This window comes from Linepithema humile, chromosome 3 (assembly GCF_040581485.1).
Source record: "Linepithema humile isolate Giens D197 chromosome 3, Lhum_UNIL_v1.0, whole genome shotgun sequence".
Classification (NCBI taxonomy): Eukaryota; Metazoa; Arthropoda; class Insecta; order Hymenoptera; family Formicidae; genus Linepithema; species Linepithema humile.
This window is the reverse complement of record NC_090130.1, coordinates 21,244,850-21,258,075: the sequence shown is the minus strand read 5'-3', so window position 1 is coordinate 21,258,075 and position 13,226 is coordinate 21,244,850. Positions and strand designations below refer to the sequence as shown.

Genomic DNA, 13,226 nt, shown 5'->3' with positions numbered 1-13,226 from the left:
GGTGGGGGGAGACTCTCGAGGTTCCTTAGTCGCGAAGAGATGTGTTACACCGCCGTGAAATTCATATAACACGGATCACTTCTTTCCCGGGAGAACTTCGCGCAATGCCATGTGCAATGGAATGTTCAATCGAGCGCCGCCGCGTTCTTCTCCGAAACTTTCGGAATTAATAGCAATTACGTGAATACTCGGCTATTGTTTTATACGTTCGTTTTTTTTCGGAACGCGACGACAGCACACGGGTTACAACGAGAATACTCGGTGGCTTCTTCAGATTTTTCGAACACTATATTAAATACTTTAACGAAAATTGAGTCAATTTCCGTTACGATAATACCAGAGCCTTCTATTAAGGCCGATGGTTATTGTTAGATTTCCGGAAAGTGTGTATTACATGGATCGCGTAACTATGTACAACAAAATCAATTTTCGTGAAAGAGACATCTACGAGTATTACCGGTTAATTTGGGAATGCAATTGCGCTGGATTGTAAATTTAAATCTATGAAGTATCAGTTTAATTTAAATTCGTAAATTATTTAAAAACTTCTGTATTTTTTAAATTATTTTTTTCTCTCAATAATCTATACTTTTATAATTGCTTCCCCATAATTGCTTCTCATAATGAATAAATAAAAAAGAAGTTTATCTTATAGCGATATAACAAGCCTTGTAACGTAATATCTTAAGATAATGAACTGTCTTTTACGAACGTTGAACAAATTATTTTTTGAGAACCAAGAGCGCGGCAATGTTGTATATATATATTTTCAGCCACGACGACGCATCGTTCGATATTACTTACGCCACGTCGCGCACATTTCACGGCGCGCGAAATTGCCAGTAATGAAGGATAAGCTGGCAGATTTGCATTATCGATAATCAATGGCGGATTTATTGAACTACTTCTTCGTCATCGGGGCAATCAAGCGACATTGCTCAATCAGCTGTAAAAAAGTTGTCGGTTTTATAAGAAACTAAGAATACTAGCGTTCATTTTGCTACCAAAGATTGCGTCTCTACGGATCATCTAATACAATCATATCTCAAATTCATAATAAATCATATTTAATCAAATAAATCGCTCCAGGTATTCCATCATTATTAAATTATCTAATAATGACATTAGCTTCTAATTTGATAAATGCTATCGATCAAAAACTTTCCCAAAGGATGGCACGAGCACCAGATAAACTCATAAATGTCAATCATCGACATAGAAAACATGCGCGTATACACATCAGGATCGTATAATACGAAAAGCCTTAAACGATTTAGATCATTACCATTTCAAGCCGGTGAAGTCAAGTTCTTAAATTAGCTCGCATTGGGATTAAGGGGAAGAAATCTCTGGTACTATCGCGCTACGTACCCCGCGTTTCGCGGGGCGATGAGAAAGTTTTATTCTCATAAGCCGCGGCTTTGTTCGTGAACGTGTGTTAGTCCGTAAAATCGACGCCGAAGAGGCGAAGAAAGATATCTATCGCCGCGAATCGACCATTCCCGACTCTCCGAATTTACCTCTAAGAGTTCACCAACTAGTTTCCCAAGTCAATGAATTAAGCCGGCCGCGATGCCGCTCGCGATTTAATTCATCGATCAACGCCTTCCGCGCTCCTCCTCTGAGACTCCTAATTGAATCCTTACGGCATAACGAGCGACCACGCAATGCTTGGTTTATATCGCGTTCCTCTTAATGAAACACGAAGTGTTTGGAAACTTCACGCAGATCATAATGCCGCGATAAAGGTTACTTTTATATCGCACCTCCATCAGATATAATGATCCGTGAGATTTAGAAAATACATAACGTGTAAAATAATTTTTTTCTTCAACTTTATTTTAATTCCGCGCAGCATTACTTTTATTAAATCGCATAGAACAAAATTATACATGGTAATATTTTTTTTTTGTTTTTTCGGCGCATTTCAATTTTCGCCCTATTTTTTTCCAGTTATAGATTATTTTTCGGCATTTTCAGATATTATCACGCTTCTTTTCTGCAAAGTAAAACATACTACTAGTGTATTTCAATGTGTCTGATGTATCGCGTAAAATATTGGCTAAATCCTGTTGGCGTACCTGCAGCCATGTACATACAGCATACTTCATCAACGTCGCTCGACTTTTAAAAGAAACGGGATACTCGCCACTCGAGCCGCGATGATATACCGTGCAGGAGTGTGTCAAAGTACATCAAAGCGCTTGCTTTCAAAGCGGACAGCATCGGCCGCATTCACCGTGAAACGATCTCGATCGCCAAAGACATTAACTGTTTATACCTTTTACCAAATATCCTCCTCTCTTTGCGCGTGGTCGTTCGTCAAAATGTCGATATCAGTATGCCTGGTGCGCTGCTACCCAACAGTCTGATACATACATCAACGTATGATGCTTGAGAGAGAAAATGCAAAGTAGAATGTGCACTGAGTGGAAAAAGAGCAGAGCGTGTTTAAGTTCAACAATTGAAAAATCTAAATTAAATTGATTGGAAAATTTTTAACCGCTTTTTCTAATGTTGATTGCCACTAAAATATTTACATTTACACGTCTTCGTACAATTATGTTTTTACAATTGCATCTTGTTATTTAATGACATATTTGTTATCAATATTTTGTCTTAAATTTCCATAGACTTTATGCAGTATTATGGTAAAATTATTAATTACATATTAATTGTTTATTCGGTTACTGATTGCAGCGACAATCGTAATTCGACAGTAAATAAATCTCACTAAGCAATTATATTGATCATTATGACACAATGTACATTATACTAGGAAAATTACTTCATTTAATTAATCCATGGCTCTCTCTCTCTCTCTCTCTCTCTCTCTCTCTCTCTCTCTCTCTCTCTCTCTCTCTCTCTCTCTCTCTCTCTCTCTCTCTCTCTCTCTCTCTCTCTCTCTCTCTCTCTCTCTCTCTCTCTCTCTCTCTCTCTCTCTCTCTCTCTCTCTCTCTCTCTCTCTCTCTCTCTCTCTCTCTCTCTCTCTCTCTCTCTCTCTCTCTCTCTCTCTCTCTCTCTCTCTCTCTCTCTCTCTCTCTCTCTCTCTCTCTCTCTCTCTCTCTCTCTCTCTCTCTCTCTCTCTCTCTCTCTCTCTCTCTCTCTCTCTCTCTCTCTCTCTCTCTCTCTCTCTCTCTCTCTCTCTCTCTCTCTCTCTCTCTCTCTCTCTCTCTCTCTCTCTCTCTCTCTCTCTCTCTCTCTCTCCCTCCCTCCCTCTCTCTCTCTCTCTCTCTCTCTTTCTCTTTCCTCCATCTGTCTATCTCGTATGCGTTCTCTCATTTTAATCAATTATCACACTCATAGTGACAATAAAATATGATAAATATATGCAATAATACATGAATGAAACATCATTTATATATCGACTAAGTTTTTTTTTTTACAATAATAAATTTATGAATGGCATAAATTATATTAATTACAAATAACTTATTTTATGATTGCAAGACAATTTTTGTAAAATTGTCTTTATATTGAAAATATAAGAATTGCCATTATCAACAATATAATCTTCCATAATACGTACGTGTAAGATATGATGTAATCTTCTTGTTGTTCGCATTGCAGTCTCATCCCGTGCGAACAATACGCGATTATTACATTTCTATAGTAAATCCCATTGTATAACCAGACCGCTCAAGAGATAAGGAAATTTGTCAACACATATGCGCGTAATAATACGCGCCCAGTGCGGACAATGCGTCTTTCTTCGTTTATGTTTTCGGGAATTTTCCGAGGGGAAAATCATTGTATCAAAATTGCGAGATGCCGTGTCGACGCTCTTGATTGAAGATGGAATAGAAATCACGAGAGAATTGCCGCGCGCGAGATCATAAAATGCTACAACAATACCTAAGTCAAGGAGGCTCGAGAAATGCGTGTTTTCCAGCCATCAACTTACACGGTTTTTTTTTTTTTTTTATCATGCTTACATCGAGCTCAATGAAACGTTATTATTGCATAACATTGAGTTCATAACAATACAATTTGTAATAATGATAAAAAGCTACGGCCAATCTATACGATAAAATATCACAAGTGAGTGAAGAGAGGCTTTGTTTTAATTGATAAAACTGAAGAAAAAGCAGGAATATATAAATGAGATACGACGATCGGAAAATATCGGAACGTGTTGATTCGTTGCTCGTCCAATCGTCGTAAATACACATTGCAAGTCGAGCTTGCGGTTTGCAAAGTAATACGTAAAAATATTGACGCTCCACCCGCGTCGGAGAGCGAGTACTAATATTTCCACCACATTATTTTTTCAAAGGGTGTATTTGAGTTCGCGACTGAAAATGTTGATTGACGTTTGTCGTGCGTTCTAAGGGGGGAAAATAAATAACGCGACGCACCGTAGCGTCGACCTGGTGTGCGCGAAATTGTCGTCGGTACAAGAATGAAAATGTTATCTTTTACGGAGGGATATATGGAGCGCAATCTGATGTATGCTCCCCCAATTCCCAGTCCATCCTCGCCCGGAGCGCGGCCTCTTTGTGTGATCGTACGTGTACGTGTTTCCCCCATTCCTTCGCGACCCTTTCTGCTCACCATTTATAGTGATTGCTTGATTTATTGTATTATGCCTACATAAAAGCATATTGCAGCGGAGCGGTCGCAGGTACGAAATTTCGATGGCAGGAATTCAATTCTACGTCGGTATGGAATAAAAAACTAATGAAGAGGGTCTCTTATATTCTATTTCGGGAGGAATGCCGCTTTTTATGAAATACCAAATATATATTGTGCACGTGATTTATACGTGCGAAATGATAACTGAAATATCGATAGGTCGTTTAAATTATAGTTTTATTAATTGAAATGAATTTATGTGTGCCTCTAGTGCTCTTTTAAAAAACATTTCTTAAATGTCTTAAATAAATTTGATCAGTAATTGTTTAAAGTATATATATATATATATCTAAATAAACAGGTGCTATAGTTTACGATTATATTATATAGCATAAATTATATAAGCATATTATGTGAGTAAATAATTAAGTATTCATTTGCTTTAATCAATTGATCAAAGCATTTGCATAATTTAATTACGCTAATGTAATAACTGCTATCAGCGATCGGGATTACGATCGCTTTTATTAATTTTGTACGATGAGCATACCTCGCGAAATTATATCGGAACGATATTCTATCGACGCCGAAATGCGTAAAATCGATTTATTGTGATTTTCATTCTGCGCCGATTAAATATTTCAACGCGCCAAATAAACCGCAAGCTGGGGCCCGCAATGTGTAATTTACGCTAATTCATTAGACTAAAACCGATAGTACGGCGCGTGTACAACATTGGAAGTGCTGCGAGAGTGCCGGTGTTCCGATTTAATCAGTTGCTGCAGTCATTTTGTCGAAAATCCGTGTATTCGAGACTGCCATAAATCTTCGAGCATCGATGTCACGTACCACTGGCGCGGCTCTAATAAGAACTCGCCAGCACATCCGTAATTTTCAAGAACGCGACGAACTTGATCTCCGCTTAAGAAATACGTCACGTATTTCGCCAAGTGGCGCCTCAAATATCGTACATTTCCGCGTTTGTAAAATTGATACACTTATAATTCACTTCGTTGGTCTCTTGTTAGCCTTTTACGCGAAATATATATCTCGGTGCGGTAAGTTAAAACTAATCAAAAATTTAATTGGTCAAAATTAAGTTTGCGATATAAATAAAAAAAAAGTAGTAAATTTTATAAAAATGTTAAATAATATAAAATTAAGAATATTAAAAGTCGAAATTCATAGATTGCGATTGCTATACGTGGTCTTTTCGACAATTTATTAACATAAATCTATATATATATAATTATTAAACATTGTAAATAGAACATTAATTGTACGATGTGTTTTATGATTGTCACCAATGTCTAATCCAATACACGCAAAACAGAAATATTGCGGTATTTCGTCTTTTTCAAAGCTTTATAATATCGCTGACTTGAGTTTTATTGCTACCTTTCAATAGCAGTGGCATTACCGATTCAAATTGTGCTTCGCGTTTACGAGCCATTTTCACATGGCGTTGTTTTACCGTTTCCTATAACCTCTCTCACAAACACTGCCACGGTAGGAAGTTTCTACGTGCGGAGAACAGTTCGAATGGGGAAAAAAACTACTTTGATTTTAACGGCTAGCAGAAGTTTTCCTTGGTTTTAATCAGACGTATCTTTTAGATTTTATTAAAAATTTTTAACGAAATAACGTAGAAGCCGCGTGGAAAATTTATGGATATATTCTGAAATAAATACTAATGCACGCGCGAAATTCTCTTTTATCAGATTTTTTTTAGTTTGCCCGTTTTTCTCACTCATCGCTGAAAAATCTCTTTTTCTTGCTTGCGGATGGATCGTAATTACTGCTCGACAATACTGTTCTATCTAGCGTACCTACGATGTAATATTTATGGTATCCAATATCCATTCGCGTGCACAGGTACAGAAGATATGAAATTTTTAGAAATACGTGCGCCGACTCACGGCAGCATTTAATACGACGCTCCTTTTTTTACTCTTTCGCCACACTTTTATTCTGTGGGATCTTGTTAAATCTCATTCATCGTCGAAAAACCCGCGGGCAAGTTTATGCAGTTTTTCAACGTGCTCGAAACCCGTACCCGCATTGCGCGGTAATTGCGACCAGCTAACCGACAAACCCATGACTGAAGAGGTATTCGCGTCTGCGGACGTTGATCACGTTTTGTTGCGTTTATTGAGAGACGAAATGGTATCGTGAGAAGAATGCAGATGAAAAATGTCACACAGAACGGAAATTGAAATTCTCCACCTGTCATTATACAGGGTGATCCACGGAACTAGGCCGAGCTCTAGCACTCCCATCATAGAAAGAAAAAAAAAGAAAATGGAGGAAAAAATTAAATGGCACAACATGAAAAATTTTTCTACGGACTCTTCATTTTTATATAAGTTCAACAATGCACCGTAAAAGTACAATTGCACTTTTTTTTAAATGGAAGTATGTACTTTTTTTTGCAGAAGTAGGTTCCTTTGAATAATCTTTGTATAAAAAAAATTGTATATAAAAAATATCAGGGTAAGATACTCGAAAAATTAATATTTCACGAGATATTTAATGCCATTTAACTTTTTCCTCTACCATTTTTTTTTTTCTATTTTTAACAGGACAAGTGCTACAACCCGGCCCAGTTCCGTGGATCATCCTGTACAATAGTAGACATATATATACACGTATTTCACCTATTTACTATCTGCGTCAATTCTCCTATGTTATCAGCCCGACCAAATTTCGCTAGTAAACATCACGCGTTCCGGGGCCTTGCACAAACGAGAGTTCATTCTAATCTAATATACATAACGATATTAATTCATGAATAATAATAGTAATCTGATACATATTAATATTCTTAAATTCTATTAAAACATATTTCAATTAATATTCCATACATTATATGGTAATACAATATTATGATCCTCTAATGCGATTTATTAAAATATATCTTGCGCTAAAAAGATAGATTAATCATCAAATTTCAATTTTATAATTGGTTACTTAGAATGCCTTTTTATACGAAAACACTTTTTAGAAGCACGAAATCCGTTTTAAGCGCGGTTGCGTCGTAATTTAATAACGTAAACTATTAAATACGTAACCCGCCGAATCGTGAAGCGCATAAACATTCTCATCCATTATAAATATCCGGGGAATATCTTCCGAAGGGGTTCTGGAACTCGCTATGCTTCATTTAACGTAAGCGCAGAGCTTTAGGGGGGATTTCATAGCGCGGAGAGAAGTAAATTAGTTGCAGTGCTAAGCTAATTTGATATACAGCAGACACGCTAAGCCGAGGAAAAATCTTATTCGTATAACCGGTTGCGAACCGTTGACAAGGTGCTTGATCGATTGAAATTTTTGAAGAACTGGTCGCGACGACAGTGAACCGAGCTATTATAATCCGCGCTGGATTAAGGGATGAATTTATGCGAACGATGGAGGTACGATTTTAAGGGATAATTAAGAGAATAATTACCTGTAATTAACCGAGTTAATCGCCTGTAAAGTACATGGGAAAGTAGATGGGATGGCGCTGGAATCAATTCAATACGAGGTGAATATATATAAATCTAGCAACCATTTAAATTACATGGATTGCATAATATTTAAATCAAATATAAAAAAGACGGAAAGAATTTGATTTTTAACGCGTATATTAATCTCTCAATCTTCTTAACTTTACAAATCATGGATATCTCATAAACAAAAATTTACATTGTTCTTTTTATCAAGTATTTCTAGCATATTTTATTAGAAGCAAAAAATGAGACGCTCTGTTTTTTTAATATTTCGGAGTTGTATTCTTCGCGAAGTGATCAAGTCCACACGATAGCCAGATAGACAGGAGCGCAAGAAAGAGCAAGTAGTTGTGGAAAGTTTTTCCAAGGTTCTCCGCCGACCACAACATTCGAAAAACCTCCGGACGGATATATCCGCTAATATCTTATAATGATCGGAATCGCTCACGCGCGCTTTCGGTGTGAAATCTTGGCGCCATAAGTGTCCTTTTGTTCTCTCGGTTCTTAGATTTAGGTATACATGCTCCATTGTCCTGGCAGAGACCGCGAGAAACGACGATCCACTTATACCGCTAACTGCACATTCCGACTATGAACCTTTGTACGCGAATACACATTATGGGAAAATCTATTAAATTCTAAACGTAATTGCGGTTTCATGTATGATACGCCAAATATTCACGATGCACATGAATATTATAGATATCCGTTTACAGATTCCAATTTTATATGTGTATGTAACAGATAGTGTGTACCGCCGTAAATTATTCTCAACAAGATCTATAAAATACATATAAAATATGTGAAATATGCGCTCTTCCTCTTTCTCTCTCTCTTTCTCTCTCTTTTACATTAAATATAAAATGCTATTTATCTTCCACTTCGTGACGTTTTAGGAAACGCGCAATAACTGAAGTTATTAAAAATTTCTCTTTTCAATATTTTTTCAATTTTTTAAACATATAAAATGTAAGGTTCTACACTCGTAATTATCAGTGCGCTCAACCTGTTACATAAGTTTAAAATTGAGGGCAAAAAATACTTAAACGCACTTGCTTTATTTGAAAAGATAATACTGGATAATCATCATCGATTTCTCATTAATCTCTCGCAGGTCTGTTGAAAGTGGCGATCTTTCTTGTCGGCCGTTATCTTTGTCTCGCTTCCAATCAATAACGGATGCCATTCGCTACGCGGTTAAATCCGCACTCATAAACCCTATGGATACGTAATTGATATGTATCTTAAAGCTTCTACTGCTCTTGATATTCCACATGGCATACATCCTGTATGCTATGTGAATACCCAATAACTAGATATTGGCCTTAAGTCGGTAGATCGCCGTGGATGAAGGGTTGAACGTATCTAGTAATAGCGAGACGATAAACCTCCGCGTGATGGTCGGATTTCTGCGCGGAAACGTAATAATGTTTGCTCTGTTAGATGGCTAACGTCGGATTCTAGCGAGCTCGCGAGCTGTCGTTCAAACTTCGACTTATTTTATAAGGATCGATATAAACGTGGAGGATCAATCGACGCGCTATGACGGCCACGGATCCACGGTAAATTGATATTGACGTTGCAAGATAGGGTTAGATCGATTCCGATATAAGAGAGCATCGTACTTCATGTTTTCTTTTATCAGAACGGTCAGCGGAAGAGAAAGAAAAGCTCCTACGGTTAATAAACGAACAGCCAACTTGGAAGCCTTGTTCAATACAAAAAATTTTATCTCGAGATCTATGTGAGAGCTTGTGTGACTTCCCGTTCACCAGTTTTTTTTTTCCTATACACTATTTTTTGCAAAGATATTACGATAATGTATACTGCTAACTCATGGATTAAAAGTCGTTCGTTAAAATAAATTACTGTAGAAAAAATTTATGCATCATAAAAAAATATTTTTTCTGTTAAATTCTAGCTCGTTTATCTTTTCTCACGTATCATAATAATATATGTGTAATATTATGGCTTTAACAATGAAATATATTATTTTTCTAACGTTGTAGATGACATATTTATAGTTGTATGAATTATCAGTTGTACAAATTATATTAAGTGTTACACGTAAATATTGTTACGAATATTTATGCTTTATTAAGGCAATATTTCCATGAAGCAAGCTGCTCTTGAAGCAAGTAAAACGATAAAACAATCAGTTACATTTTACCCCATCGCGATCACGCAAAGTCAGAAGATAAACGATTGAAAAGAACTTTGTAAGATAGTATCGGGAAAGGGACAAGTCTAGAATCACTTTCTTTAAGTATGTCGATGAGAGACTTACATGTATTGAAAGGCGATAAAACTTTCTAACACGTGTACTACTGTTGGGGTGGAAAATCGAAACCTTCGAAGTCACCGGAAAAGTATGTCGCAAATGCAAGAAGACACCTGTATGTTACACGCTGACAGATAGCATCGCAGAGGGAATAGCATTTGCCAATAAAAATTATTTCCTCTTTGCAATTTCATTAACTGACAAATCAATGATATTGCGAAAGGCACGCGTGCCATGCTGAAATATTACATACTGCGTTAATTAATTTTCAAATTTTTCGTATTTGTAAACAATTTATTATTAGGAAATTATAAAATAACTGGGAAAAAAATTCCTTAAATTATCTATTATATTTTTTTTTCTTCTGATTAATATTTTTTATCCTTGAGGCAATGTTTGTGGATACATACGTTTAAAAATAATAATGTAAACAAAGTGTTCCCTTTCGATCACTTTCGACCTCACGCGAGGTATAAAATTTCAATAATAATCATATTGCACCTAAAGGGAGTAGGTCAGTATCACAGGACACACACACGAAACGAGGAGCACAAGGGCGAGAGGAAATAAAATACGAGTGCTGCCAAGTGTGCGATGAAGCGTGCACGGATTCGCCGTCGGGTGGGCAAATTTACTATGGTAAGGTTGAAAAGTAGGTTGGAGAGAAATATACACGCGTTAGTATAATCGTGAGTCAGTCACGTATGATACATGCAATGTAGCAGGCCAATATTCGGTACTTGCTTGCAGTGCTCGAATCGTTTGTTGCAATGTTATGCGTCGTTTCTCGAAATGAGATGAGAAACTTGACCGAAATAATTTCCACATCTAACAAAGATCGTTTTATCCCCGTCGGAATTTTTCTAGAAGAATAATTGAACAATTTAGAATTCGTGAAAATATATTATTGCAACGATCGTATAAACTATATTATTTCTAGAGAACTTGCCAGGTTCTATTTTGAAAATAACATAACGATACGATAAACGCTAATTTAATTTAGCTGGCGCAGCATTTTGCCGAATTAAAGTATAATAATAAATGCAAATTGGACACGAGTTACTCCTTCGGCCGCGGCAAGCTTTGTTACTTACAATTAGAATACACGCGACACAATAACGTTATCGACAACGTTAGCTGGTCGAGAAATTCGATTTACCAGTGGCGAGGATGGTCATGGTGCACCATGTTATTGAACTAATTGCTTTAGGATCACGACGTAGCAGCTGCTGCGTAATGTATGCATCGAAATTTACCAATTATCTGTAAGTCTACTGAATTCTATTTTTCTGTTATTAAATGCATAGTGAAAAAAACCTGCAATTTACATGCTCCTCCAATCTGCAATAATTTATATACATAGAAGAGAAAGCTACGTGGCTTCCAATCATTATCTTCCGAATTCAAATGTTGTTAACGGTCACATTGTAACTATTATTACTCTTAAGAGTCGGTAAAAATGATAATAATAATTCAATGACACTTCATGTTCACCACTTTAACATGGTCAACAATTAGTGGGAGGACAAAAGGCTCAGAGTTATTTCCGATGCTGAGCAATAATATAGACTGGTTATAATCGAACAAAAACATGCACTTATATTATTATTATCGTTACAATGAAATAAAAGTGTGTCGATTATTAACAAACACGTACCATGTCGCTTCAGAACACCGTTTCGCAAAATTCTTGCTGATATTTTTTTAACGACACAATCGACCAAACGACGAAAACCGTAATACGGTATATTATATGGCCGATAAATCGATGCCGTGCATCGCAACGGATTACAGCTCGTACGTACGGCGCATTGTACGTTTGATTTAATTACCTCTTGCATGATCAGCGGGACCTGCTTCGCGTATCGTCGAATTTCGGCCAATACCACCTGCCTCTACGCGCGGACACGCGCGCGCAATTTCCCTCGGTTTTATTTCTATTTTTACGGTCGAGCCGGTATCGAAATATTCTCTCGCTCTCGTTCGCGTCCTCGTCTCCCCCTCTTTCCACCCCTACGTATCCCTGCACTACACAAGTCCCCCGCCTTCTCGGCAACTCGCCACCCACGGCGACAACGCGAGGGGAAGGGCAAAAAAAAAATTAAATCGAACGTATTTCGGCCGAGCGGATGGAAAGTTTCGGAATAACGAAGAGTCGACACTCTAATTCTTCCATTACAATGACTGCCGATCGTAACGTTCGGCCGTTTCTCGTTTCGGTTTTCCGCACCGCACGGAGTCGGGATGAAAAAAGCGGGAAGGAGAACAAGTTTTTCGTTAAATGTGTTTTTGTTCGGACATCATCGCGTCAGGAAGAAACAAAGAGTGTAAAGATCGAAGCGGACCGATGTAATTTGACGCGGATATTGTAACATGTTGTAGTGCATCTCCGGTTTTGTTTAATTTCACGGTATTGTTACTGAATTATTTCTAGATGGTGGCATTGTTTTGCGAATATTGATGAATGTGTCAAAAAACTTTTCGACTATTGCACAAGCAACTTGTTTTTTTTTTTTTTTTTTTTTTTTTTTTTACTACATGTCCTGTGATATCAAACGAACTTTTTTGCACTGAAAAATATCACTCATGTACCCCAAGCGATACAGTTTATATACACAGAGCAGTTTAAAAACAAATACGAAGCAATATACGTTTATGGTTAGAATAATACCAGAAATCTTAAGTCGCGTCCGCCATATGAAAATGAATTTATTTAAAAAAATGTATTTCATGATAGAACGTGCTGCACTATTTTCTTCTGAAAATACGAAGTCCCATATGCAAAGGACGTAGACATAAAAATGCGCATCGGATGAAAGGAGCAAAACACATCTATGTATACGGAAATTCTTTTTCGAGGCTTTCTTTGAACGGTCGCT

General features: G+C 37.0%; 1 protein-coding gene and 2 long non-coding RNA genes across 4 annotated transcripts in view; 1 reads left to right on the top strand and 2 right to left on the bottom strand.

The window, feature by feature from the left end:
- Positions 1 to 13,226, top strand: part of LOC105668687 (uncharacterized) — a 195,054-nt gene that overhangs the window by 20,894 nt on the left and 160,934 nt on the right. The window lies entirely within an intron of this gene.
- Positions 1 to 13,226, bottom strand: part of LOC105668682 (lachesin-like) — a 123,711-nt gene that overhangs the window by 87,920 nt on the left and 22,565 nt on the right. The window lies entirely within an intron of this gene.
- Positions 3,160 to 10,848, bottom strand: LOC136999099 (uncharacterized). The gene is made up of 2 exons (XR_010889518.1): positions 9,119 to 10,848; positions 3,160 to 8,663 (listed from the first exon to the last, which is right to left on the bottom strand). It is a non-coding gene; the product is annotated as an uncharacterized lncRNA (long non-coding RNA).